The sequence below is a fragment of the Schistocerca cancellata genome, chromosome 5, assembly GCF_023864275.1.
Source record: "Schistocerca cancellata isolate TAMUIC-IGC-003103 chromosome 5, iqSchCanc2.1, whole genome shotgun sequence".
In the NCBI taxonomy this organism is placed as follows: Eukaryota; Metazoa; Arthropoda; class Insecta; order Orthoptera; family Acrididae; genus Schistocerca; species Schistocerca cancellata.
In genome coordinates, this window is record NC_064630.1 from 265952022 (window position 1) to 265976855 (window position 24834).

General features: G+C 40.4%; 1 non-coding gene across 1 annotated transcript; it reads right to left on the minus strand.

The window, feature by feature from the left end:
• Positions 1-450: 450 nt before the first annotated feature.
• Positions 451-525, minus strand: Trnas-cga (transfer RNA serine (anticodon CGA)). Its single transcript has one exon. It is a non-coding gene; the product is annotated as a tRNA-Ser (tRNA).
• Positions 526-24834: the final 24309 nt, after the last annotated feature.

Sequence of the window (24834 nt, forward strand, 5' to 3'; positions counted from 1 at the left end):
CCAGCAAGATCGCCGGATCTTTCCCCAACTTCCGACCATCTCCGAATTTTGACGACCTAAGGTGCCAATTGGACAGAGTTTGGCACGATATCCCTCAGAAGCACGCCCAACAACTCTGCCAATCTATGCCAAACCGTATAACTGCTTCCATAAGGACCAGAGGTGGACCAATGCGTTATCGACACGCTCAGTTTGTGATGCTATGTATCTTGAATAAGTGATCTAATTATTCTGAAATTGTAATAATTCGTTTGTCTGTACATGTACATCACATCTACCTGTTTCCGTCCCGTTCGGATAATTCCTTCCTGATACTTCGTTTCTTTTTTTGTCTTAGAGTATATTATTGTATTTTTGTACGGTTATAAACACGCCTCCACCATTCACTTTTAATCTATCTTTGCGAAATACAAACAATCGGAGTTTAACTTCCTGGCAGATTAAAACTGTGTGCTGGACCGAGACTCGAACTCGGGACCTTTGCCTTTCGAAGGCAAGTGCTCTACCATCTGAGCTACCCAAGCACGACTCACGCGCCGTCCTCACACCTTTACGTCTGCCAGTACCTCGTCTCCTGAAGGAGAGCTTCTGTAAAGTCTGGAAGGCAGGAGACGAGGTACTGGCAGACGTAAGGCTGTGAGAACGGCGCGTGAGTCGTGCTTGGGTAGCTCAGATGAGCCGGCACGGTAGCTCAGCGTGTTCGGTCAGAGGACTGCGTGCTCTCTGTAATAAAACAACTGAGTCAAGGGGAGGCCGCCAATTGTGAAATTCAGATTCGATTCATACTGCGCATAATAAAAGCTCATGGCCAGAGGTGTTAATGTGGCAAAGCACCAAGATGCACTTCTCAGCCGTTGTCGAGAAAACCGACAGTTAAAAAGAAACCGTTGCGGTGAAATACTCTCTACGATTAATATTTTTCTACAGCGTCGTGGCGCAGTGGTAAGCGCTCGGGTTTGTAATCCGAAAGTGGCCGGATCGAATCTCGCGCCATGCAACCTTTTTTTTTAGTATTTGTTTTTTGTAATTCAAATGTGTGTATATATATATATATATATATATATATATATATATATACACACACACACACACACACACACATATATATATATATATATATAATTCCCGGCAATCAGTTGCAACAATTACGCAAATAATAAGTTGTTTAAAGTCGTTTGTCGTGGAAAAACTGGCGACTTCGAACATCATTATGTTTCCCGCAAACAAAGTTGTATTTCACAAATGTTATTAATTGTCTTCATAATGTTTACCACGTATAGTTAACGGAAGACGTAGAAACGATATTCCGAAACGAATACGTATAGCGTAAGTCAAACGTTCGAATTAGAATAGAGACCCCACGAACACAAATTTAATGTGGCAGGTATCAAATATAAACTCCGTTACTCGCACGCTACACTAGATGGACAGATGTTGAATGGGCCGAAACGAGCCGCCGCATAACAGCGTAGTTGCCTGCTAACTTCGAAAGAAGGTAGATGCGGTCCGTAGCGCAACTTATAACATCGTCGAAAATCAGTGCGGACGTGAGAGCTTTGGTACACCCTGTTAAACAAACGGAAAAATGGAGGCGCTACAATTGGAGAGCGATCCGCCTTCACCAACATGCATAAGCAATTCATTAATAGTTTATATATATATATATATATATATATATATATATATATATATATATATATATATATATATATATATATATATTTGAATTACAAAAAACTAATATTAAAAAAAATTGCGGGGCGCGAGATTCGATCCGGCCACTTTCGGATTACGAACCCGAGCCCTTACCACTGCGCCACGACGCTGTAGATAATTATTAATCGTAGAGAGTATTTCACCGCAACGGTTTCTTTTAACTGTCGATTTTCTCGACAACGGCTGAGAAGTGCATCTTGGTGCTTTGCCACATTACACCTCTGGCCACGAGATTTTATTATGCGCAGTATGAATCGAATCTGAATTTCACAATTGGCGGCCTCCCCTTGTGAGTCAAGGAATCAACGATCGATCAACTTGAACGGATGTCTGGTGACGTCCGCCCAGCAGACCAAACGCAACGAACTATATCGAAAAAAAAAAAAAAAGGTAGAGCACTTGCCGCGAAAGGCAAAGGTCCCGAGTTCGAGCCTCGGTCCAGCGTACACAGTTTTAATCTCCAGGAAGTTTCATATCAGCCCACACTCCGCTGCAGAGTGAAAATCTCATTCTGGAATCGGAGTTTAAAATTTCACTGCTATTAACATCTGACTTCAGCCTGTTCTCTGTCCTGTTACTACGAGGCATTTTACCGTATATAAACGAAACTAGTTTTCGAACCTTTCCACAGGCGCTCCAGCCGTTAACTAAAACTATATTAACATTTTATTTCTCCTATGTGCCATGGCGATTGCTACTCTCTTTAATTAATGAGGATAGTATTCTTCCCTGTCTGAAATCGCAACTTGTCTGAACGGGCCTGTGGAGGGATTACACTATCCTAAGAAACCCAGATGTGTACACAAGTGGAGTAGGGAGTCCTACAGTTCTCCGCTCGATAGTAGAGATCGAATAAGCTGCATCCAAGATCGTCAAACAATCGTCTGAGTCTTTGGTTTAAGTCTTCCAAGCGATTCCAAAGCAGAATACAGCAATCGGTGCTGGGAACGATGCTACAAAGCGTCTGTTTATGATGCTATCTTTTCTGGGGAGGCAAAGAGAGTAGAGGCGATGGAAAATCTAGTACGCACCACAACAAACAGTACACATTAATGAGAAATATACCGGATAATTTTATTTGTTCTGTGAACAAAATCAATAGACGTCATGAAGTATAGCAACCGGCTGAACTAGCTTGATTTTGCGTTACCTAAAGAATATAATGTAGTCATAAGTGGGAAATTGAGATCATGGAATAGTAATCGAGGTTTATATTTCAGAATACACTTACGTAACGGGTAGTAGGTTCGATTAACAGTGTTACATTAGTGCCTCCGAGGCGAATTATCAGTGATGATGCGCTCGCAAACTCCAAACAGGCTCTTAACTAAATTACAGTCTGCTAAAACACACTTCGAATCCAATTAAACACTTAAGTCAACTGACACATTGAATACAAGTGACAAGTTACAAATTAGTGACACCTCTGAAATTAAAATGTTAATTGTTATTTCAGAACGAAAGTAAAGACATTTTTACAATAACTGCTCTTCTCAATTCGTTCTCGACACTGTACAATAGAATAGTAGTAGTAGACCATAGGTTTTAAGAACAAATGAGAGGCGCCAAAGTCAACTCAGAGATGATAACGAATGTGCAATCTACGCACTTCTTGTGAAGCCAAAATAGTTTTATCTACGTTGAACTTTGAAAAGGTCTCGGAAGAATAAAATATTGCCCTATGAAGCGTTACTACAGCTCCCACCCCGCATCTGTTTTGCGGATCCTATTGCACATAATTAAGAAGTTAGTCATTTTCGAACTTTATGTTAAAAGCAACTTCCAATTGATTAGGGCCTCGGGCACGGTATTACAGAGAGTCCGCTTCAGCAGTTAGATGTCTGTGTGGGCCAACTTACAGGGTCTGAGTAGCTTTCCAAAAAGCTGTGAAAATGAATTCAGTTAGATTGTCTGAAAGGTATTGCCCCCCTGTGTTAATGTGCCTCTAGGTTATCGTCGTCGCTGGGGGCGCAGTGTACCTGTGTATCGGGGCTTGAAAGCAATTGATATTGGCTTGGCTGGACAATTTAATAAACAGAAATTGACTGGAGGTCCGAATGTGTTTCGTGAACTGCTTATGCAGTTCAATTGTGATGTACAAGCTGTGTTTGGAGACGCAACATGGCTTACCTTGGCTGTCGTTTGGGGCAATCATGCAGACTATGGTGGCCTTGAAGCATTTCCAGATGCTAACATTCTGGCATGGAAGACTTGGAGTATATCTGAGACTACAGAACTGTTGGCTAAACAGCCTTATGGTAGCACACGATGTCAGCACTCACTTTCGGTTTGGTGGGTATTGTCTACAGGCAATGGTTAGTACAGTCAACCTCCAGGCGCCATAGACCTACAGCTTAGGCGCCATGTTGCAGTAGGAGTTTAGTTGATTGTATCTAAAGCCTCAGATGTTCTGGGAAGGATACCGATTTTGTCGAGTAAAACCGTTTGCAATCTCGTTGTTGTTGGTCACAACAAATAGATGCACAGCACAGTACCCTATGGTTTCCGACCTATTTGTATTCTTCCTGCACTGTCCAAGGCCTTAGAATATAAAGACCACGACCGCCTAGCAAACTACACTACAAACACCCTGCTACACGAAAACCAATCAGATTTCCGTAAACATCACAGCGCAACTTCTGCCTTAACAAATGTAACGGATTACCTGAAGCTCGCCATAGATGGACAAGAGGCGACTATCATGTATTTCTTAAACTTCAGCAAAATTTTTCACCCTGTCGAGTTCGACATTTTACTTGCCAAACTTAGCAGCCCAAATTTCTCGCAAAGCGCAGTGCATACTTTCACACATTCCTGTCGTCTCGCCAACAGAACGTCACGTGCGGCACCATGAAATCACAATGGAGGCAGGTAGTAGCAAGGGTCCTCCAGGGTTCGATATTAGATTTATTTATTTATTTATTGTTCCGTGGGACCAAATTAAGGAGAAGTCTCCATGGTCATGGAACGAGTCAATACATGAAATTACAACACGATATTAGAAAAAGATAAAATGAAATATAAAAAAAAAACATATTCAGGTGACAAGTCTTAAGTTTAAATAAAGAAAAATCAACACTGTAACACTGGAATTTGCTTAATTTTTTAGCTCTTCCAGAAGCTCCTCGACAGAATAGGAGTGAGCCATGAGGAAACTCTTCAGTTTAGACTTAAAAGAGTTTGGGCTACTGCAAAGATTTTTGAGTTCTTGTGGTAGCTTATTGAAAATGGATGCAGCAGAATACTGCACTCCTTTCTGCACAAGAGTCAAGGAAGTGCATTACACATGCAGATTTGATTTCTGCCTAGTATTAACTGAGTGAAAGTTGCTAACCCTTGGGAATAGGCTAATATTGCTAACAACGAACGACATTAAAGAAAATATATACTGTGAGGGCAATGTCAGAATTCCCAGACTATTGAATAGGGGTCGATAAGAGGTTCTCGAACTTACACCATATATAGCTCGAACAGCCCGTTTTTGAGCCAAAATACCCTTTTTGAATCAGAAGAATTACCCCAAAAAATAATACCATACGACATAAGCGTATGAAAATATGCGAAGTAGACTATTTTTCGTGTTAAACTGTCACTTATTTCAGATACTGTTCTAATGGTAAATAAAGCAGCATTTAGTTTCTGAACAAGATCCTGGACATGGGCTTTCCACAACAGCTTGCTATCTATCCGAACGCCTAGGAACTCGAACTGTTCCGTCTCGCTTATAATATGCCCATTCTGTCTGATCAAAATATCGGTTCTTGTTGAATTGTGAGTTAGAAACTGTAAAAACTGAGTCTTACTGTGATTTAGCATCAAATTATTTTCCACAAGCCACGAACTTGTTTCATGAACTACATTATTTGTTACTGTTTCAATATTACACACAAGATCCTTCACTATCAAGCTGGTGTCATCAGCAAACAGAAATATTTTTGTATCACCTGTAATACTAGAAGGCATATCATTTATATAAATAAGAAACAGCAGTGGCCCCAGCGCCGATCCTTGGGGAACGCCCCACTTAACAGTGCCCCATTGGGACTGAACATCACTACCACTCTCAATATTGCGGAGAATTACCCTCTGCTTTCTGTTCTTAAAGTAAGAGGCGAACCAATTGTAAGCTACTCCCCTTACTCCATAATGGTCCAACTTCTGCAGTAATATTTTGTGGTCAATCTTTCGATTGTATGTACGCTAATGACCTCCAGTTGTGTCTAAGTGGAAAACAAATAAACCTAAAGACAACTATCAATGATCTCAATACCTAAGTGTTCGCTCTTTCAAGTTCGTGCAGGATATAGGGTTAAAGCTCAACCCATCCACAACCCAAGTGAAACTGACTGGTCATTTTGGGTTCATTAACCCGAAGTATCGGCAATCCATACCATCTTTAACCCTAAATAGAACAAATATCAGCTTCTCTCCCTCAGCAAAGAGTCTAGCGGTAATAACAGATGCAAATCTAAATTGGACAGACCACTTAACTGTAGTGTGCAAGAAGGCATCGGCATGTCTCTAAGCTCTATAAAAATATAAAAAGCTCTTCTCTCTTGATCTGAAAAGAACTAATACAAACATTGGTATTTCCAGTTACTGGTTACAGTGACGTTATTCTGATAGATCTTTCTCAGGAAAGCTCTCGACTCCCGGAATTGTCCGTGAATGCCTGTGCTCGTCATATCTGTGATGTTCGACTTTTGATCATATTTCACAGCTATATTGGGTGCAACGTGTACAGAGATTTCTATACGCTCTGTCTTCTCTACTGTCTTATCAAAGAACACTGTTCCTCAGTTTTGGCGCCAATCCTGTTTAACTTGTACACATCTGACCTCCCTGAAACAGAATCATGGAAGTTCATCTATGCAGACGATCTGGCCTTGGCCACCCATCAGAGAATTGTTGAAGCTGGTGAGGGGATCCTATCCGCAGATCTAAGCACAATAGATGAATACTTCAAAAAGCGGAGACTGATACCAAATCTAACGAAGACTGAAGTCAGCTGCTTTCGTCCTAACAACAGAATGGCCAATGCGAAGTTGAATGTCACCTTTAATGGTCACGTCCTTCATCACCAAGACTCTCCAAAATATCTAGGAGTGACTCTTGATAGAACCCTCTCTTACAGGAAGCACATAGAAAACACCGCAGCAAAGCTGAGATCATGCAATAACATCATACAGAAGCTGAGTGGTACCTCATGGGGCGCAAGAGCTACGATACTGCGACGCGCTACATTAGGGCTCGTCTATTCTGTCGCTGAATACTGAGCCCCAGTGTAGCTTGATAACACATATGTGAGAAAATTTGACGTGGAGCTAAATGCAGCAATGAGGACAATAACAGGTTGCATCAAATCTACTCCTTTACACTGGTTACCACCTCTAAGCAACATTGCGTCACCAGACCTCCGAAGACAGAATTCCCTCCTCAAGGAATACCAAAAATTACTTAAAATCCCCGAGCTTCCAATGCACTCTGACGTTCCTGCACTCCGAATGAACCGATTAAAATCTAGGCAGCCATCCGTCCTACTGGCAGAATCGCTACAGGCAGCTACTTTCAGTATCAACAAAAAGTGGACAGAAATGTGGAACACTATTGCCCATGAGGAACATCAGACCCTCCAAAGACCTGACACAAGACTAGCCGGTATGGAACGAACGCGACGTGCCTGGAAAACAATTAATCCGATCAGCATAGGCCACGTCATCTGTGCTGAAAACCTCTACCGATTGGGAAGGGCTTCATCTTCTCAGTGTGACTGTGGAAATGAACACCAGACGATCCATCACATTGTAACAAGCTGTAGCAGAAGAGCCTACCATGGGAACTTGGAAGATTTCTCTGAAGTGACAGAGGCAGCCCTTGAATGGATCGACAAATTAGATATTAATTTATAGACTTACTTTTTAAATTATAAATTATGAAATTAATATACTTTTGTAAAATTTAGTAAAACTATATAATCCGCAGTTGCTAGTCGCTGTTCATATGTAGTACCATAGGCTAAATAAATAATACTGTTCCTCGTATCTCTCCTCAGCCGTAAAGCTCTTGTCTGAACAACGTGGCAGAAACACACGTTCACATCAGAGCAAATTCCTTTCTGTTACACTCCATCGTTCCGCCACTTCTCGAAGCCCTCAGTAGCAGCAACCCTCCTGCATTATATTAGAGAGTTGAGTAACACCTCCAGCTTCAGAAGACAGTTAATGACTTATCTACTAAAGCAACAATACTGATTACCGTTGTCCCTGTCTGCACTCGTTAATCCTGAACATCCTACTTTCCAACCAGAACTTCCTCATTTCCCTGCAGTCTTAGCTGGTGCAGCCTCCTTAAGTCTTGTTTCCAAGAACTTGTTGCTATTTCAGGAAACATCTGTTTCGTACACCTATAAATTTTGTTAGTATCGTAGCACTACCAATATTGTTATTATTGTCATTATTATTATTACTGTTATTGTTATTGTTATTATCATCACTAGTGGTGGCAGCAGCATCAGAAGTAGGAGGACCGCCAGTATTAACTTTATTAGTTCATAGTCAGTATTATTTAATCACAGTCCTAATAGACACTAATATCATTTTTATACTATTTTTCGTATTGAAATTGTTATTTATTAGGTAACTGTGATGTAGAAAAATACGCATGTGTGAAATGCTAACCCATTGTAAGAGAGAGGTTGATCGGCCTAAACAAATAAATAAATAAATACGTTGCCAACTCGCAAATGTGACTGCATCTGGCTCATCGACCTATCTACGCCGCCACAGATGCAATCTTGGACGTTCTGCTGCCTTGTACCATCACAAGAAATAATCTCTCTCACTCGCCCTCTATTTTTTGTATTCAGTTTTCATATTCGCATTAGTTCATGATGTCTTGTGTGTGTGGTCTCACTCCTACTTAATAAGCACTGTCTGCTGTTTCCTCAATCGTTGACTGTCCACGATAACAGGAATTTTGCCATACATTTGAGTGCTTTCTAATTAATTAAATGTGAGAACCTTCTTCTAAGCGTACTCATGGGTCTCTGTGCAGAGTGTACCCATTTAATTGAGACTGTAATAGGCTCTTATTTAAGGGATGTTAAATCTCCCTGCCCTTAATTTTAATTGCGTTTGAACACAATCAATGCGATAAAGCAAGACGGGTTAAGCCCAGCATGAGAAAAGTTTGATGCTTTGTTGGGTAGTCACACTGGTCAGCATCGCGGGAGTAGATTTTCTATAAGTTATATTTGTAACTCTTTGTAGGTCTCGTGAAGTGATTCGACATTATGTATGTTGTGATATGTTTGAAAGTTTAATAAAAGGCGTTTATGTTCAGAAACTTTAAAATACTAACGGCTATACGCTTAGGGAGAAGAAATAAAGTAAATTAGTCAAAAAATTGATGGTAGACTATAGACGTACGCAAATAGGATGTTGGCAAGTTTCGTGATTGACTTTTTCGTCAATTTCGAAAAGAAATAAACCATAGACTTATTGACTGAAATAAGCGACTATGCGGTAAAGTCGCCAGGTACTCGTCAACATAAATAAAAGGAGAGGAGAAAGCTTGAGAAACATCATGCACATTTTTGAACGATGCAGTAAGCAAGTCCTCTGGTTAAAAAAGATAAAAGTTGAAGTGAGGAGGGTGTGTAAAGAACCTTAACCAGGGAGAAAAAAGTTTTACACAGTTTTTTTGGAAGTGCAAGACAAGTATTATTATTAACGGATATTCGACGCTAAAGGTCCAATTTTCCTACGGTAATTACCATCCACTTGTGCCTAAGCTATTCTGGACAACTAACTTTACAGCCCATGTACGTCATCAAAGCACGAATGTCGAACAATATAATCCACTCATTTTTTTCAAGGGATAATTGAGAGGAACGTTTGCAGCCCCTTTTTGGTTTTCAGATTTATCGTTCGGCAACAGCTTCGTCACGGGAGACGGCCCACAGAACCAGATCAGATGCGCAAGTACGAGGGAAACAAGTCTTGTAGAGGGAACCGTCCCAGTATTCCCTAGGGTGGTCACGCAATATGTCAGTGAATAGCTTAAACAGTATTTTAAACCAGATCTTCCCGCACAGGTTTCGAACGATGTGACACATTGTAAGAGACGGGACTCGCATTCGGGAGGACACTGGTACAAATCCATGTCCGACCACCGGTGTCCTTCCCCATACTTCTCCAATCACAGCTCCAACTCCGTCTCTTATAATCTCGTTGTCGACGAGACATCAGATCCAGGCCTTTTTTTCCGTACAGGAATGCAATGCGTGAACCACGTTTGTACATAATTTGCTTCCGCCTGCCGTACCGTTCTTTTAATGGATTCTCAGCGTAAGCATTAGTGTGCGTCAGCCTGTTGGCTCAATAGGAATGCCCTTTCGAGTTGTTGACACTGTCCCAGTGGCACACATGGAGAATGTCGTTTCAATATTCATGCACAGTCGTTTTCTAAGAAAAACTCTGTCTGCCTTTTTAGTTTCGCAGCAAACTGACAGATAATCTCGTAATGCGGATAAAGACTAGTCGTTTAGCAAGTAGGGAGAGCAATGATGACAGTATGAATTCTCTATGGGTTCCACCGCCTAGATCAGAAAGATTTTCTTTGTTCCCACCCACAACATTTTTTAATGAGAAATGCAAATACTGTATTCGAAACGCAACTGTTCCGTATCGAAGACTGGACTGAATCGGTGTAGAGCACTGGCTCCTAACCTGGGGAATAATTATTCCTTGAAGAGTAAAACGAAATTTTCTGAGAGTTAAGGCCAAAATGGGTTCAATGATGATTTAGTGACTACTATGATTTTTTTTTAAATGTAGTCACTATTACGGGAGACCAGCATGAATGAACCAGGATATTCATACGCCATTTGACTTCTACTGTTGGATAAAAGCTCCCTCTAGGTATTTCCATGCGCTGCGATCCTGACCGGTACGGTTCCCTGTTGCTCGTGCCCGCCTACTGTCCGGCCCACCTCCACTTTTTTTCATCTCTGTCGTAGCATCGCCTTCCACTCTAGTGTGTTCCCTAATATCTTGTAGGTACCTCTTCCAGGAGCTAGGCGTTTTAATGCGCTGTCACAATAAATATATTCTCTAATAAAATTTTTAATTAATAATCCTTCACAATTTGAGAAGAACAGTGATGCTCAAACCTACAACGTTAACCATTGTTAAAGTTGTCAGTGGCTCAGAAAGGAGATCAATAAGAAGCAGCAAGAACTTTTGATCATTTTCCCAGTAACATAAAATGATAGACCGGTAGCGAAGCAAGTTTAAAATCTAATTTAAAATCATTTCTCCTGGACAACTGCTTCAATTCCATCGACGAATTTCTACTTAAAAACTAGTTTGTTCTTAATTTTAGATACTAAAATAATAATGTGTTCATTAATGTTAGCACTAATCATATACTGTGTATATATACTGTAAACTAACTCGTTCCACATCATTTCCATAAAAGAATCGTTCACTTGATCTACGGAATGCGCAACTAACTAATCCATTTACCTGCTCTCCTGCCTCTGCCGGTAATTTGCCACGCTTATCTCTTCATAGATTGCTGAGGGGCTTCAAATTTTGAATGGTTTTTGTTTTAAAAGATCAGGTTTCAATATCGCGAGTAAAAGTCCCGTAATACGAGCTCCTTATAAACATCGAGTTTCATATACAATAAGAGCTTCATTTTGAAATTTTATTTATTTTAGCAAGAGCCCTCGAGAACATTATTTCTTTTACTGTCAGTCAAGTGGTAGTAGTTATCAATATTCTTCGTTAATAAATTCTAATAGCAACTGGTTTTTTTTTCTGTGAATGAAGAACACTTCCAGAAAGTGCAACTCGTCGGAAAGCACAAATTCTTGGACGCCAAAAAGGGAACGCGCTCCAAACAGATTTCCTTGAAATATAATTGGTACTATTTTAGTGAAAGGTCGGTGATGAGTAGCTATCATTATTAGAAAGTACTCTTTAAGACAACCGTTTCCACACACAACTTAAAGGTGTGAACATAGACTTTTGTTTACGTTAGCAAACAAACCAAAAGTGATGAACTGAATGAACCTGTCACGTGACTTAGTACGTGCATTGGTGGACAGCAAACCAAATATAAAAAAGATTGTTAGAAATAAGCAGAATCAAACACCCAATTGACGAATTATTTCTTGGTGTAGTGAAAAACGTGGAAAACTTGTGATTTTCAGTTGTTGTCAGCAGTGAATGTACTCGAACTCGCGACATCTTATCTACAGGTGCAAGACGCTTACCGTTATGCTACTAGATGACACGTAGCTATGGCAGCTCCAGAAGTCAACAACAATTCCTCCAGAACTTCCGAATTCCACAGTGCTGTGAGATAATGCTTGTGGCCGGATCTAGGCTTCTGAGAGACAGGCAGTTATAGCTTTTCTTTTGCGCTGCACGACGTTTTCAACAAACAGATAGCGCAACAGAGTAGCTCAAGTGGGAAGGAACACTTCCTATTTAAATGTCTGCATCCTAACACTGTTGGCAGTTATGTGTAGGTGGCAGTTACGTGATTTTATTTCGGTGATTACAAAATAGAGTCGAATGTATGCACTGGGTAGCATAGGCAGTTAGTTCATGGCGATTCGGTCAACCAAATAAATGAATGTACTGAACATGCTGCAACCCATTACAGGAAGCCTGTGTGTCAGAATTCTCATCCAGTGTGGCGCAACGGCGTTACGATAGAAAAATGAGTCACAGAGAAGAGGATTTGGTGGTCTGTTGGATTGATGATAGGTTCATATACTTATGGTCTGGGTTCAATTCCAACTTCTACTGATGATTTTTGATAGGGAGAGAGAGATTCTATTCTCTTCTGGCTACACCAAGTAGACGTTAGGTTGAACCACAATAAAGTCAGGAGTGGCGACATGTAGAAACTCTATCACCAGTAACCTTTCTTATACTAGTTATTTATTTCCGGTGACAAAACAAACGCTATGTAGGGTCACAGAATACTTATTCCATCTTGAGCTTTTGTATGTCAATAAAATTGGTTCTGAACTGAGAATGCAACTCAGACAACCCTTAACGCGGAATTTGATCCCTTGGTGACAATACAGCTCGTCTACAATTTGTTGTTTGTTCAAAACTGCAGATTCGTCAACATCTCCACATATTGCACATGAAAGGGTTCGAATCCCGGCCCGGCACTAAAGTTTTCATTATGTATTATGACCTATCTGCTGGTGGATGATAATTTTGATTTTTAATTTATTTTCATTCGTTGTCAACACTAACGATATCTGACGTCTTTGACTCCCAGTGAAACACAGAACTATTTGCGAGATCACTGTAAGTTCAAAGATATTATTCCGAGCTGCTGGTGGAGAAAAATTCCGTAGCTGACGTCTCTTTGTGTGTAGTCAACAACGATATGTGTGGGGTTCTATTCCCAGACAGCGCTGAACTCTTTGTCATATTATTTCTAGTTCAAACATGCTCACATGTCGCTGCTGGTGTAACAAACCCACATTTAACGATCGTTTTCTCTAGAATATAACAGCGATAGGTGCCGGGTTGGAGTCCTGGGAAGGAAAATTTTATGTTTCGTCTCGTCATTTCAGTTAAAACATCTAGCTACTGCCGAGAAAATCCGACTGTCTCAGTTGATTGTGCTTCGATAACAAACCGATTAGGTTCTGGGTTAGAATCCCTGTCCAACACAAAGCTTTACCTCACGGCATTTCAAGTAAGTTACTTGTGAAGAAGCAATATTTAACACGTCTCGTAGTTCGTTAACAGGGACAATAGATGCTGGGTAGGAATTCGCGACCGTTAAAAATGTTTGCGTTATGTAATTTAAAGTTGATATTTGCTAAGTGATACTGTTAAAATCGAGGTATATCACTCTCTGTATGCCTAGTCAACAATGACTGTTAGTTTCCGTCAGTGACGAAATCTTTGCTTGGTCTGCATGACCTGGGTTTGAATCCATGTGCAGAACGAGACGTTTCGTCGTGTCATTTGAAGTTCATACATATTCTCAACTAGCTGCTCGTGAATAAATTAAATTTTTAATGTCATTCTGTGTTAAATAATAAGTACGGTATGTTACTTTGAAGAGGAAATCATGAATACGACGAACTTACTACGTGCATTACCCATCTGACGTAATAATGAGAGTGGTAACATTTCAGGATGTCATTTATTGTAATAAATGTGAACTTACAAGCCTTAAGGACAGTCTTATCTGTGATAATGTGTTCCCTGATATTTGTAGTATCGTGGTATTACTTTACATCTTGAGTTATTGCGATACAGAGCAGTGTTTTCTAGTGGTGACTTGTTGGAACCATTTTCAACAGTCTAACGACTGTACCGAGAAGCGATTAGAGGACCCGCTAGACAGGTGCGTTATGCGGGTTGCATGCGAATCAGGCGAAATGCAATTCAGGTCGTTCGGATACTTTTAAGCACGACTGTACATGAACATGTCTGTCATATGTACTGCAAAATCATGTATTTATGTGCCACTTTATAATGTACCAATGTAATCTTTCCAGCATCAGAATTAAGCTAAATTTGCGGAAAAAATCGATGAGGACTGTCAAAACACCTGAAGATGAGCCCCCAGGGCTAAAATTGCTTCATCTATTGAAGTAAATTCACAATTTTGACTGAAGGCGATTGTCCATGTTAATAATGTATTCCTCCTATTATATGTACAATAGGTAAATTTCTTATTTGCTGTCCTATCTGGTGTTGCAATTTAAATGGCTATCGGAGTATTACAAAAAGCACATCACGTCAGTGCATTTACAAAGAGAATATTCTCCTGATAGAAGGTGATAACCTGAGAAACTCAAAAAACGGTGTAGGGTAGTCATCGTCTCTCATTTTTCTCTCGTTTAAGAGACTTAGATACCCAAACCTTTCACATGGCGGTCGACCAAACAGTAGGCAGCAAGAACTCTCCTCTTGTATTGTAAATAAGAGCAAATGGAACAAAAAAAATTGCGGTCAAAGAGATTATTAATATCTTTAGTGCCGAAAATAGCTACCGACTTTTTTATGTACTGGCATCGCCTGAAAATGGTCTTGGTGGCTGTAATTGGTCGCGGTGTTACAAAATAAAATGGCAACAGGTGCTGTAATTTGTTTCCAAATAACTACCATCATATTTTTTGTTGTTGATGAAGGACATAAAAATTTAGTTTATTAGTTCTTCTTCTTGATCATCATTATCATCATTTACCCATATATGTATGTGCCTTATTTTTTCTGTCTATTTTTATCCATTCATTCTCCTAAGCAGTTCAAGGAAAAGATTAAAACGCAACAATCAAGCCTGTGGAGCTAGCGAAAAAAGATGAAGAACATTAATTTTCTTATGTTTGTAAAAATACCTATCGGATGTTTCATCAATCATGTACTGTCTGTCTTTTCCTGGTCATGATAGAAAGACGACATGGATTTCTGGTTAGTTCACTAATAATGTGAAATACATTAATTCTTATAGTGCTAAGTCAAATTCATTTATTAGTTCCTTATTCCGCCTGATCTATCTATCTACGTTACCAGTACCTGTAACACGGCGGAGAAGCAATAAATTTAAGCAGAGCAAGCTGGATGCCATAGGAACAGGAGGTAAGTGAACTACTGGCCCTTAAAATTGCTACACCAAGAAGAAATGCAGATGATAAACGGGTATTCATTGTACAAATATATTATACTAGAACTGACATGTGATTACATTTGCACGCAATTTGGGTGCATAGATCCTGAGAAATCAGTACCCAGAACAACCACCTCTGGCCGTAATAACGGCTTTGATACGCCCGGGCATTGAGTCAAACAGAGCTTGGATGGCGTGTACAGGTACAGCTGCCCATGCAGCTTCAACACGATACCACAGTTCATCAAGAGTAGTGACTGGCGTATTGTGACGAGCCAGTTGCTTGGCCACCATTGACAAGACTTTTCAATTGGTGAGAGATCTGGAGAATGTGCTGGCCAGGAAAGCAGTCGAACATTTTCTGTATCCAGAAAGGCTCGTACAGGACCTGCAACATGCGGTCGTGCATTATCCTGCTGAAATGTAGGGTTTCGCATGGATCGAATGAAGGATAGAGCCACTTTATATATATCAATCAGTTGCGTCACCATTGTTGACTTGTGACAGTGAGACATGAATTTTTAATGCGAAAACCATTAAAAAACTGAGTGTTTATAAGCAATAGGTCGAGAAGAAGAGTTATCTGTTGTCAGGCCATAGGACAACTGTATCACGATATCGGTTCAGAGATTTAAAAACTTGATAATGTGATCATGTACTCCAGAAACATGTGTTTTTAAATTAAATAAATCACACATGTGGACAACTGGTGCGTCATACTCTCCGTGCCGATATGGAGAAGTGCGTACCGGGAATTTCAAGTAGACGTGAAAAACCAAACGAACTGACCAGCTAAGTGATTGAAGCGAGATACTTCACGACGCTGGTGCTGAAAGTGAAATGGATGTGAACAGGACATGTCCCAAATGAATGGACGATGTATGAACCAAGGAAGTTATTTGCTGGTTTCTGAGAAGTAAGAAAAGAGCCAAGTGGCAACGTAATGAAAGATGCGTATGTGATATTACACAACGTGTAGTACCACTGAAGATCGTAATGCACGGAAAAGTCTAGAGAAGGCTTTTATCCAGCAAAGGATTTTAAATTGATGATGATGATGGTGATAATGATCAAGAAGAAGAACTAATAAACTAAATTTTTTATGCTTCATCAGCAACAAAAAAGTTGATGGTAGTTATTTGGAAACAAATTACAGCACCTGTTGCCATTTTATTTTGTAACACCACGACTGGTTACAGCCACCAAGGCCATTTTCATGCGCTGTCAGTACATAAAAAAGTCGGAAGCTACATTCGGCACTAAAGATATTGGTAATCTCTTTCAGCGCAATTTTTTGGTCCTATTTGCTCTTATTTACAATACAAGAGGAGATTTTTTGCTGCCTACTGTTTGGTCGACCGCCATGTGAAAGGTTTCGGCATCTGTCTCTTAAACGAGACAAAAATGAGAGACAATGACTATCCTACATCGTTTTTCGAGTTTCTTAGGCTATCACCTTCTATCGCGAGAATAATCTCTTTAGAAATGCACTGAAGCTTTTTGTAATACCCCGCTAGCCATTAAAATTGCAACACCAGATAGGATAGAAAATAAGAAATTTACCTATGGTGCGTATAATAGGAAGAATACATTATTAACATAAAATAGAGAACAATCGCCTTCAGTCAAAATTGTGAAATTACTTCAACAGATGATGCATTTTGAGAACTGGGGGCTCATCTTCAGTTGTTTTGACAGTCCTCATCGATTTTTTCCGCAAATTTAGGTTCATTCTGATCCTGGAAAAATTACATTGCTATATTATAAAGTGGCACATGAATACATGATTTTGAAGTATATTATGACTAGACATGTTCATGTACATACATACAGTTTCCGTCACACAACTCATTTGAAAACACAAATCAAAGAATTTTAGATATAAAGCTGCTGAATTACTGCGAATATGGAGATTTTATTATTTCAAAGTATATCCAAAGCAGTATATTGTAAATTATACGTGGGTATCTTTCATAAATAAAGTATTTGTGAATATGTCATATTAAAAGTTTATTTTTTCTAAACAAACATATATTTAATTGTACAGCCATTTGGTATCATACAACCACATTTGATATATTCACAAATACTTGATTTATAAATGATACCTATGCGTAATTAATAATATAACAGCTTTGTATCTGTATATTTGTAGAAACAAAAAATCTTTAGATTTGAAATTTTTTGACTTGTTTTGACTAGTGTTTACAAATTCGCTGTGCAATGGAAAGTGTGTATATGTACATAAAATTATCTACTCGTACTGTACTTCAAAATCCTGTATCCATTACTGGAAACAGTAAGTGATTTTTCGATTTGTCTTAGTTTTGTAACTAATATTCACAATGAATCACTTCATAACATACCAATGTACTCTTACCGGGGCCAAAATTAGCCTAAATTTGGAAAAAAATAGATGCAGACTGTCAAAGCACCTGAGTATGAGCTTCTAGGGCTTAAAATGCGTGGTGCATTGAAATAAAATCTCTGTTGTGACTGAAGGAGGTTGTTCTCTGTTTTACGAAAGTAATACGGTCACAGAAGAAACACTAACCCCTTATGGATAAAATTAAGATATATTATTGAATTTATGGGTGTCAAATTTAGTAAACAGAGCTGCAACGTCTGGCTCCAACGGTGGCTCTGACCAGGCTGTGGCTGGATGACAGACTGAGGTACGTCATGCCATGCTGCTTCACCTCTATACACAGTTCACCCGTCATAGTGGGTGGCGACTGGTGGCACGTCAGCCTCTCGGCAACCCATGACCAGATGTTCAGAATGGATGAGAGACCTACAGAACATGCTGGCCAGGACAACAGGCAAACAGTCTCTGTATCGAGGTACATCAGGACAGCTTGAGCAATATGCGGTCTTCCTTGAGATACAACATCATGGAGGCCTTGAAGCAGCAGATCTGAGCACGATGGAAACGTTGTACCATGACTGTCACTTACCGCTGTACGATATTGTTTCATTTTCTGCCACTATTTCGTGGTTATTTTGCTGTGCGTAACGAACTACTGGGCATTTTCGCTAAGGAGGCCATTTTAGAATCTTCGAGTGTTTTTTGCTGGGAGGGTGCGCTCCCTTTGTGGCCTCTAGTTCCCGTTTTCTGTAGGAAGTGCTCAATAAATCTGATTAGGAGGGACAGGTCTCCCGAGGAGGCTTTCGCGGAAGTGAGGCCGTGGCCCGTTACGAGCTTTTGTTGATGAAAGTTGACGCGTGTCCTCACTGAGGGTAGAGACAGCCTTGCCGCTACTGCCCTCTCCAGAGAATAATTGAGCATGACGTGTTTGCGTTTTCTGCATGAACATAAATGACAGGAAGCCGTGGCACCTCCTGACTAGTATCCCAAAGCCGGTTGCTTTTGCCCCGAAGTCTGGTGTATTCAATCGAACGAGACGCGCCTGCCACCATGATTGGTTCGAAGAGGCTGAGCAATCGATGAGACACTGCTCCAGGCCAGTTCCAACCTCTGCTGACGTAAGTTTTGTACGATTGTACGGAAGAATATACAGCTAGAACTTAGTTCCCCTGGTTCAAATGGCCCTGAGCACTATGCGACTTAACTTCTGAGGTCATCAGTCGCCTAGAACTTAGAACTAATTAAACCTAACTAACCTAAGGACATCACACATATCCATGCCCGAGGCAGGATTCGAACCTGCAACCGTAGCGGCCGCTCGGCTCCAGACTGTAGCGCCTAGAACCGCACGGCCACTCCGGCCGGCTTAGTTCCCCTGGTTTTTATTTTTATTTTTTTTATTTCGTGAAATAAGCAATATTATGATTCGTTGCATTGGCAACAGTACCGCGTCGTCCCCTACATGTAGAGTATTTTGAGAAGTTTGGAGGGCAGAAAAGGAAGTTTTTTTGGGATTCGTGTCCTGGTTGACGTCTGTCTGGCGCACACTCTTATCGCAGCCACGACTCTCACGGGAATTGAATTCAGTAACGGTACTGGCAACAAAACTGTTCTACACGATCATATAGATTTGACCAGCCTCGGGCAAATTGGACAACCATTAACCGCACCTGAACAGGCTAAGGAAGATGTGCAGACACTCTCTACAAGTGGAGTAAATCTTCACACTATTGTGTGACTGTGGTGCGGAGCGACAGACAGTTGCTGATGTATCAACATGTCCCACACGTGCTGTTAGGGTAAAAAAAATGGTTCAAATGGCTCTGAACACTATAGGACTTAACATCTGTGGTCATCAGTCCCCTAGAACTTAGAACTACTTAAACCTAACTAACCTGCCCGAGGCAGGATTCTAACCTGCGACCGTAGCGCTCACGCGGTTCCAGACTGAAGCACCCAGAACCGCACGGTCACACTGGCCGGCGCTGTTAGGGTCCTGTCGAATATTTCCTAACAGGGACGAGTAGTGCGGCAAAATACATAAGAGACCTTGAGATCGGCATGTAGCTGTTGTCATTTGTGTTCTTTTATGCTGGAGAGCTCTGTTTAAATGTTGACATGTAGTAGTTTTGTTATCTTTGTACATGTATTGCCATAAATAAAATTCCATGTAATTTAGTGCCTCCTCACAGTGTATGCGCCATTCTGTGTAATTTCAAATGAGATTCTAGAGAATTTTGCTCTCTGTCAGTTTAATGTGAATTGCATCCATCAGAAAGAGCAAATAAAAATAGGTTAGACTAGATTTAGATTTCTAGATCCTATTAGCATGAATTTTTCTTTTGTTAGGGCATGATTCTTTCTCTCAGGGATATTATCTTTTCTTATCACTTTTACTTACGTGCATAAGTAAATATGAAACGGGTTCTTGAAGGGCCGCTGTGATTCATGTACCAACTTTAGATTTTGTACGTGGTGACTAAAATGTAGTTGCCGGTAACTGAATTGAATGTAATTTTGTTAATTTCTATTTATTGATTGCAAAGCAAGGCTTGATAGAATTTCGATTGTTGCCATGGAGCGGCCAAGATAAAACTTACTGAACTCATGGAGTCTATATAATTTAAAAAATGAACTTTAACGTAAATTAATTATCTGTTGCAACTTAAAAAGGTTCTTACAACGAAATCTCTCGCATTTACAGTTACTGTTAGCACTTGGAAAAATAAATTGATACTTCGGCGCGTAATGGCCGACCTGAGGCTGCATCGGAAGATGAGCTTCCCGCAGGACAAATTCCTGAAAAAATGCTTATTAAAAACACCTAGCCGCTGCGACCATTTGAGGTGACAACTATTACAAAGAAATTGATTTTGTGATAACAATAATTACTTTATTGTAGCAGAATACCTAATAAATTACATAAAATATGTGTAGCCGCTCAATCGCTGCCTTCCGTATCGCGAAACAAAACAGTGTCAGTACCATAAAGTACATCCTTCCTCCTCGCGTCTCTTTACGATCCTTTTTTATTTTCATAGACATGTTTTAAATAAAGATGCTACTCTTAAATTATCGCTGCATATCAGTTGTTTCAAGAAAGTTAACTGTATCTTTTATACTAATTATACTCATAAAATACGTTAACTACGGTTTACAACCGATAAAAATGTCAATATTTATGTGACGTACCGTCACAATTCCTTAATTGCCCTACAACTTTTCCATGGCTATGTGACCCACAAGTAACAAGTGAACCTTTTATATAAATAAGTTGTTGTTCATATTGTGATAATGTTTTCATTGTGCGCAGTAGAAAATTCAAAGATCGGTTATTTAAAAATTCAGAGAAGGGATCGAGCAATGCACTTACCTATCTCGTGTGATTATATTACGTTGGTGGGTAAGTTCGAAGTGTTTTCGTTTTGCTATCGGTTTACTTATCGATCGTTGTTTTTTATTTTTAGTTCATTGTTGCTACCTGAGTTTACATGTTGTCATTTTGTCATTCGGAGATAGTTGGCTGGTTGATTTTGGGGAGGGGACCAAACGGCGAGGTCATCGGTCACGTCGGATTAGGGAAGGATGGGAAAGGAAGTCGGCCGTGCCGTTTCAAAGGAACCATCCCGGCTTTTGCCTGAAGCGATTTAGGGGAATCACGGAAAACCTAAATCAGCATAGCCGGACGCGGGTTTGAACCGTCGTCCTCATGAATGCGAGCCCTGCGTGCTAACCACTGCGCCGCCTCGCTCGTTTTGGTGATAGTAAGTGGAGCTGTGGACGCTAAAAAGTGGAGTTCCAAGTGGAAAAATCGCAACATTTCTGACGTATTCTTCTGTTTCAGTTCAGTAGAAGGGTTACAGTAGTGGAGGTCGCCAAAAATATTTGCGCCTTGTATGGGGATAATGGCAATGGACGGTGCACAGCAAGAAAATAATTTTATCCTTTTAAGGAAGTTCGTTTTGGAAATAATGACGCTCCACATACAGGAAGACTTTCGGGTTTTGATGAAGATCGTTTAAGCGCATTAATCCACAATTATCCACGCCAGTGTGCTCGAGAACCGGTAAATGTGATCATTACGCCACCGTGCGACATTTTCATGCAGTGGGAAAGGTCCAAAAATCAGGTATACAGAAGCCGCATGCTCTAAGACGAAATCACGAAAATCAGTGGGTGGCCATATGTGCATCTCTGCTTCAAATGGTTCAAATGGCTCTGAGCACTATGGGACTCAGTGTAGGTACAACCACAACGGAGGGGTATCTGTTGAGAGGCCAGACAAACGTGTGGTTATTGAAGAGGGGCAGCAGCCTTTTCAGTAGTTGCAAGGGCAACAGTCTGGATGATTGACTGATATGGCCTTGTAACAATAACCAAAACGGCCTTGCTGTGCTGGTACTGCGAACGGCTGAAAGCAAGGGGAAACTACGGCCGTAATTTTTCCCGAGGGCATGCAGCTTTACTGTATGATTAAATGATGATGGTGTCCTCTTGGGTAAAATATTCCGGAGGTAAAATAGTCCCCCATTCGGATCTCCGGGCGGGGACTACTCAAGAGGATGTCGTTATCAGGAGAAAGAAAACTGGCGTTCTACGGATCGGAGCGTGGAATGTCAGATCCCTTAATCGGGCAGGTAGGTTAGAAAATTTAAAAAGGGAAATGGATAGGTTAAAGTTAGATATAGTGGGAATTAGTGAAGTTCGGTGGCAGGAGGAACAAGACTTCTGGTCAGGTGACTACAGGGTTATAAACACAAAGTCAAATAGGGGTAATGCAGGAGTAGGTTTAATAATGAATAGGAAAATAGGAATGCGGGTAAGCTACTGCAAACAGCATAGTGAACGCATTATTGTGGCCAAGACAGATACGAAGCCCACACCTACTACAGTAGTACAAGTTTATATGCCCACTAACTCTGCAGATGACGAAGAAATTGAAGAAATGTATGATGAAATAAAAGAAATTATTCAGATAGTGAAGGGAGACGAAAATTTAATAGTCATGGGTGACTGGAATTCGAGTGTAGGAAAAGGGAGAGAAGGAAACGTAGTAGGTGAATATGGATTGGGGCTAAGAAATGAAAGAGGAAGCCGCCTGGTAGAATTTTGCACAGAGCACAACTTAATCATAGCTAACACTTGGATTAAGAATAAGGTATCAGATAGATTATATAATGCTAAGACAGAGATTTAGGAACCAGGTTTTAAATTGTAAGACATTTCCAGGGGCAGATGTGGACTCTGGCCACAATCTATTGGTGATGACCTGTAGATTAAAACTGAAGAAACTGCAAAAAGGTGGGAATTTAAGGAGATGGGATCTGGATAAACTGAAAGAACCAGAGGTTGTACAGAGTTTCAGGGAGAGCATAAGGGAACAATTGACAGGAATGGGGGAAAGAAATACAGTAGAAGAAGAATGGGTAGCTTTGAGGGATGAAGTAGTGAAGGCAGCAGAGGATCAAGTAGGTTAAAAGACGAGGGCTATTAGAAATCCTTGGGTAACAGAAGAAATATTGAATTTAATTGATGAAAGGAGAAAATATAAAAATGCTGTAAATGAAGCAGGCAAAAAGCAATACAAACGTCTCAAAAATGAGATCGACAGTAAGTGCAAAATGGGTAAGCAGGGATGGCTAGAGGACAAACGTAAGGATGTAGAGGCTTATCTCACTAGGGGTAAGATAGATACTGCCTACAGGAAAATTAAAGAGACCTTTGGAGATAAGAGAAACACTTGTATGACCATCAAGAGCTCAGATGGAAACCCAGTTCTAAGCAAAGAAGGGAAAGCAGAAAGGTGGAAGGAGTATATAGAGGGTCTATACAAGGGGATGTACTTGAGGACAGTATTATGGAAATGGAAGAGGATGTAGATGAAGATGAAATGGGAGATACGATACTGCGTGAAGAGTTTGACAGAGCACTGAAAGACCTGAGTCGAAACAAGGCCCCCGGAGTAGACAACATTCCATTGGAACTACTGACGGCCTTGGGAGAGCCAGTCCTGACAAAACTCTACCATCTGGTGAGCAAGATGTATGAAACAGGCGAAATACCCTCAGACTTCAAGAAGAATATAATAATTCCAATCCCAAAGAAAGCAGGTGTTGACAGGTGTGAAAATTACCGAACAATCAGTTTAATAAGCCACAGCTGCAAAATACTAACACGAATTCTTTACAGACGAATGGAAAAACTAGTAGAAGCCGACCTCGGGGAAGATCAGTTTGGATTCCGTAGAAATACTGGAACACGTGAGGCAATACTGACCTTACGACTTATCTTAGAGAATAGATTAAGGAAAGGCAAACCTACGTTTCTAGCATTCGTAGACTTAGAGAAAGCTTTCGACAATGTTGACTGGAATACTCTCTTTCAAATTCTAAATGTGGCAGGGGTAAAATATAGGGAGCGAAAGGCTATTTACAATTTGTACAGAAACCAGATGGCAGTTATAAGAGTTGAGGGTCATGAAAGGGAAGCAGTGGTTGGGAAGGGAGTAAGACAGGGTTGTAGCCTCTCCCCGATGTTATTCAATCTGTATATTGAGCAAGCAGTAAAGGAAACAAAAGAAAAATTCGGAGTAGGTATTAAAATCCATAGAGAAGAAATAAAAACTTTGAGGTTCGCCGATGACATTGTAATTCTGTCAGAGACAGCAAAGGACTTGGAAGAGCAGTTGAACGGAATGGATGGTGTCTTGAAGGGAGGATATAAGATGAACATCAACAAAAGCAAAACGAGGATAATGGAATGTAGTCGAATTAAGTCGGGTGATGTTGAGGGTATTAGATTAGGAAATGAGACACTTAAAGTAGTAAAGGAGTTTTGCTATTTGGGGAGCAAAATAACTGATGATGGTCGAAGTAGAGAGGATATAAAATGTAGACTGGCAATGGCAAGGAAAGCGTTTCTGAAGAAGAGAAATTTGTTAACATCGAGTATAGATTTAAGTGTCAGGAAGTCATTTCTTGAAAGTATTTGTATGGAGTGTAGCCATGTATGGAAGTGAAACATGGACGGTAAATAGTTTGGACAAGAAGAGAATAGAAGCTTTCGAAATGTGGTGCTACAGAAGAATG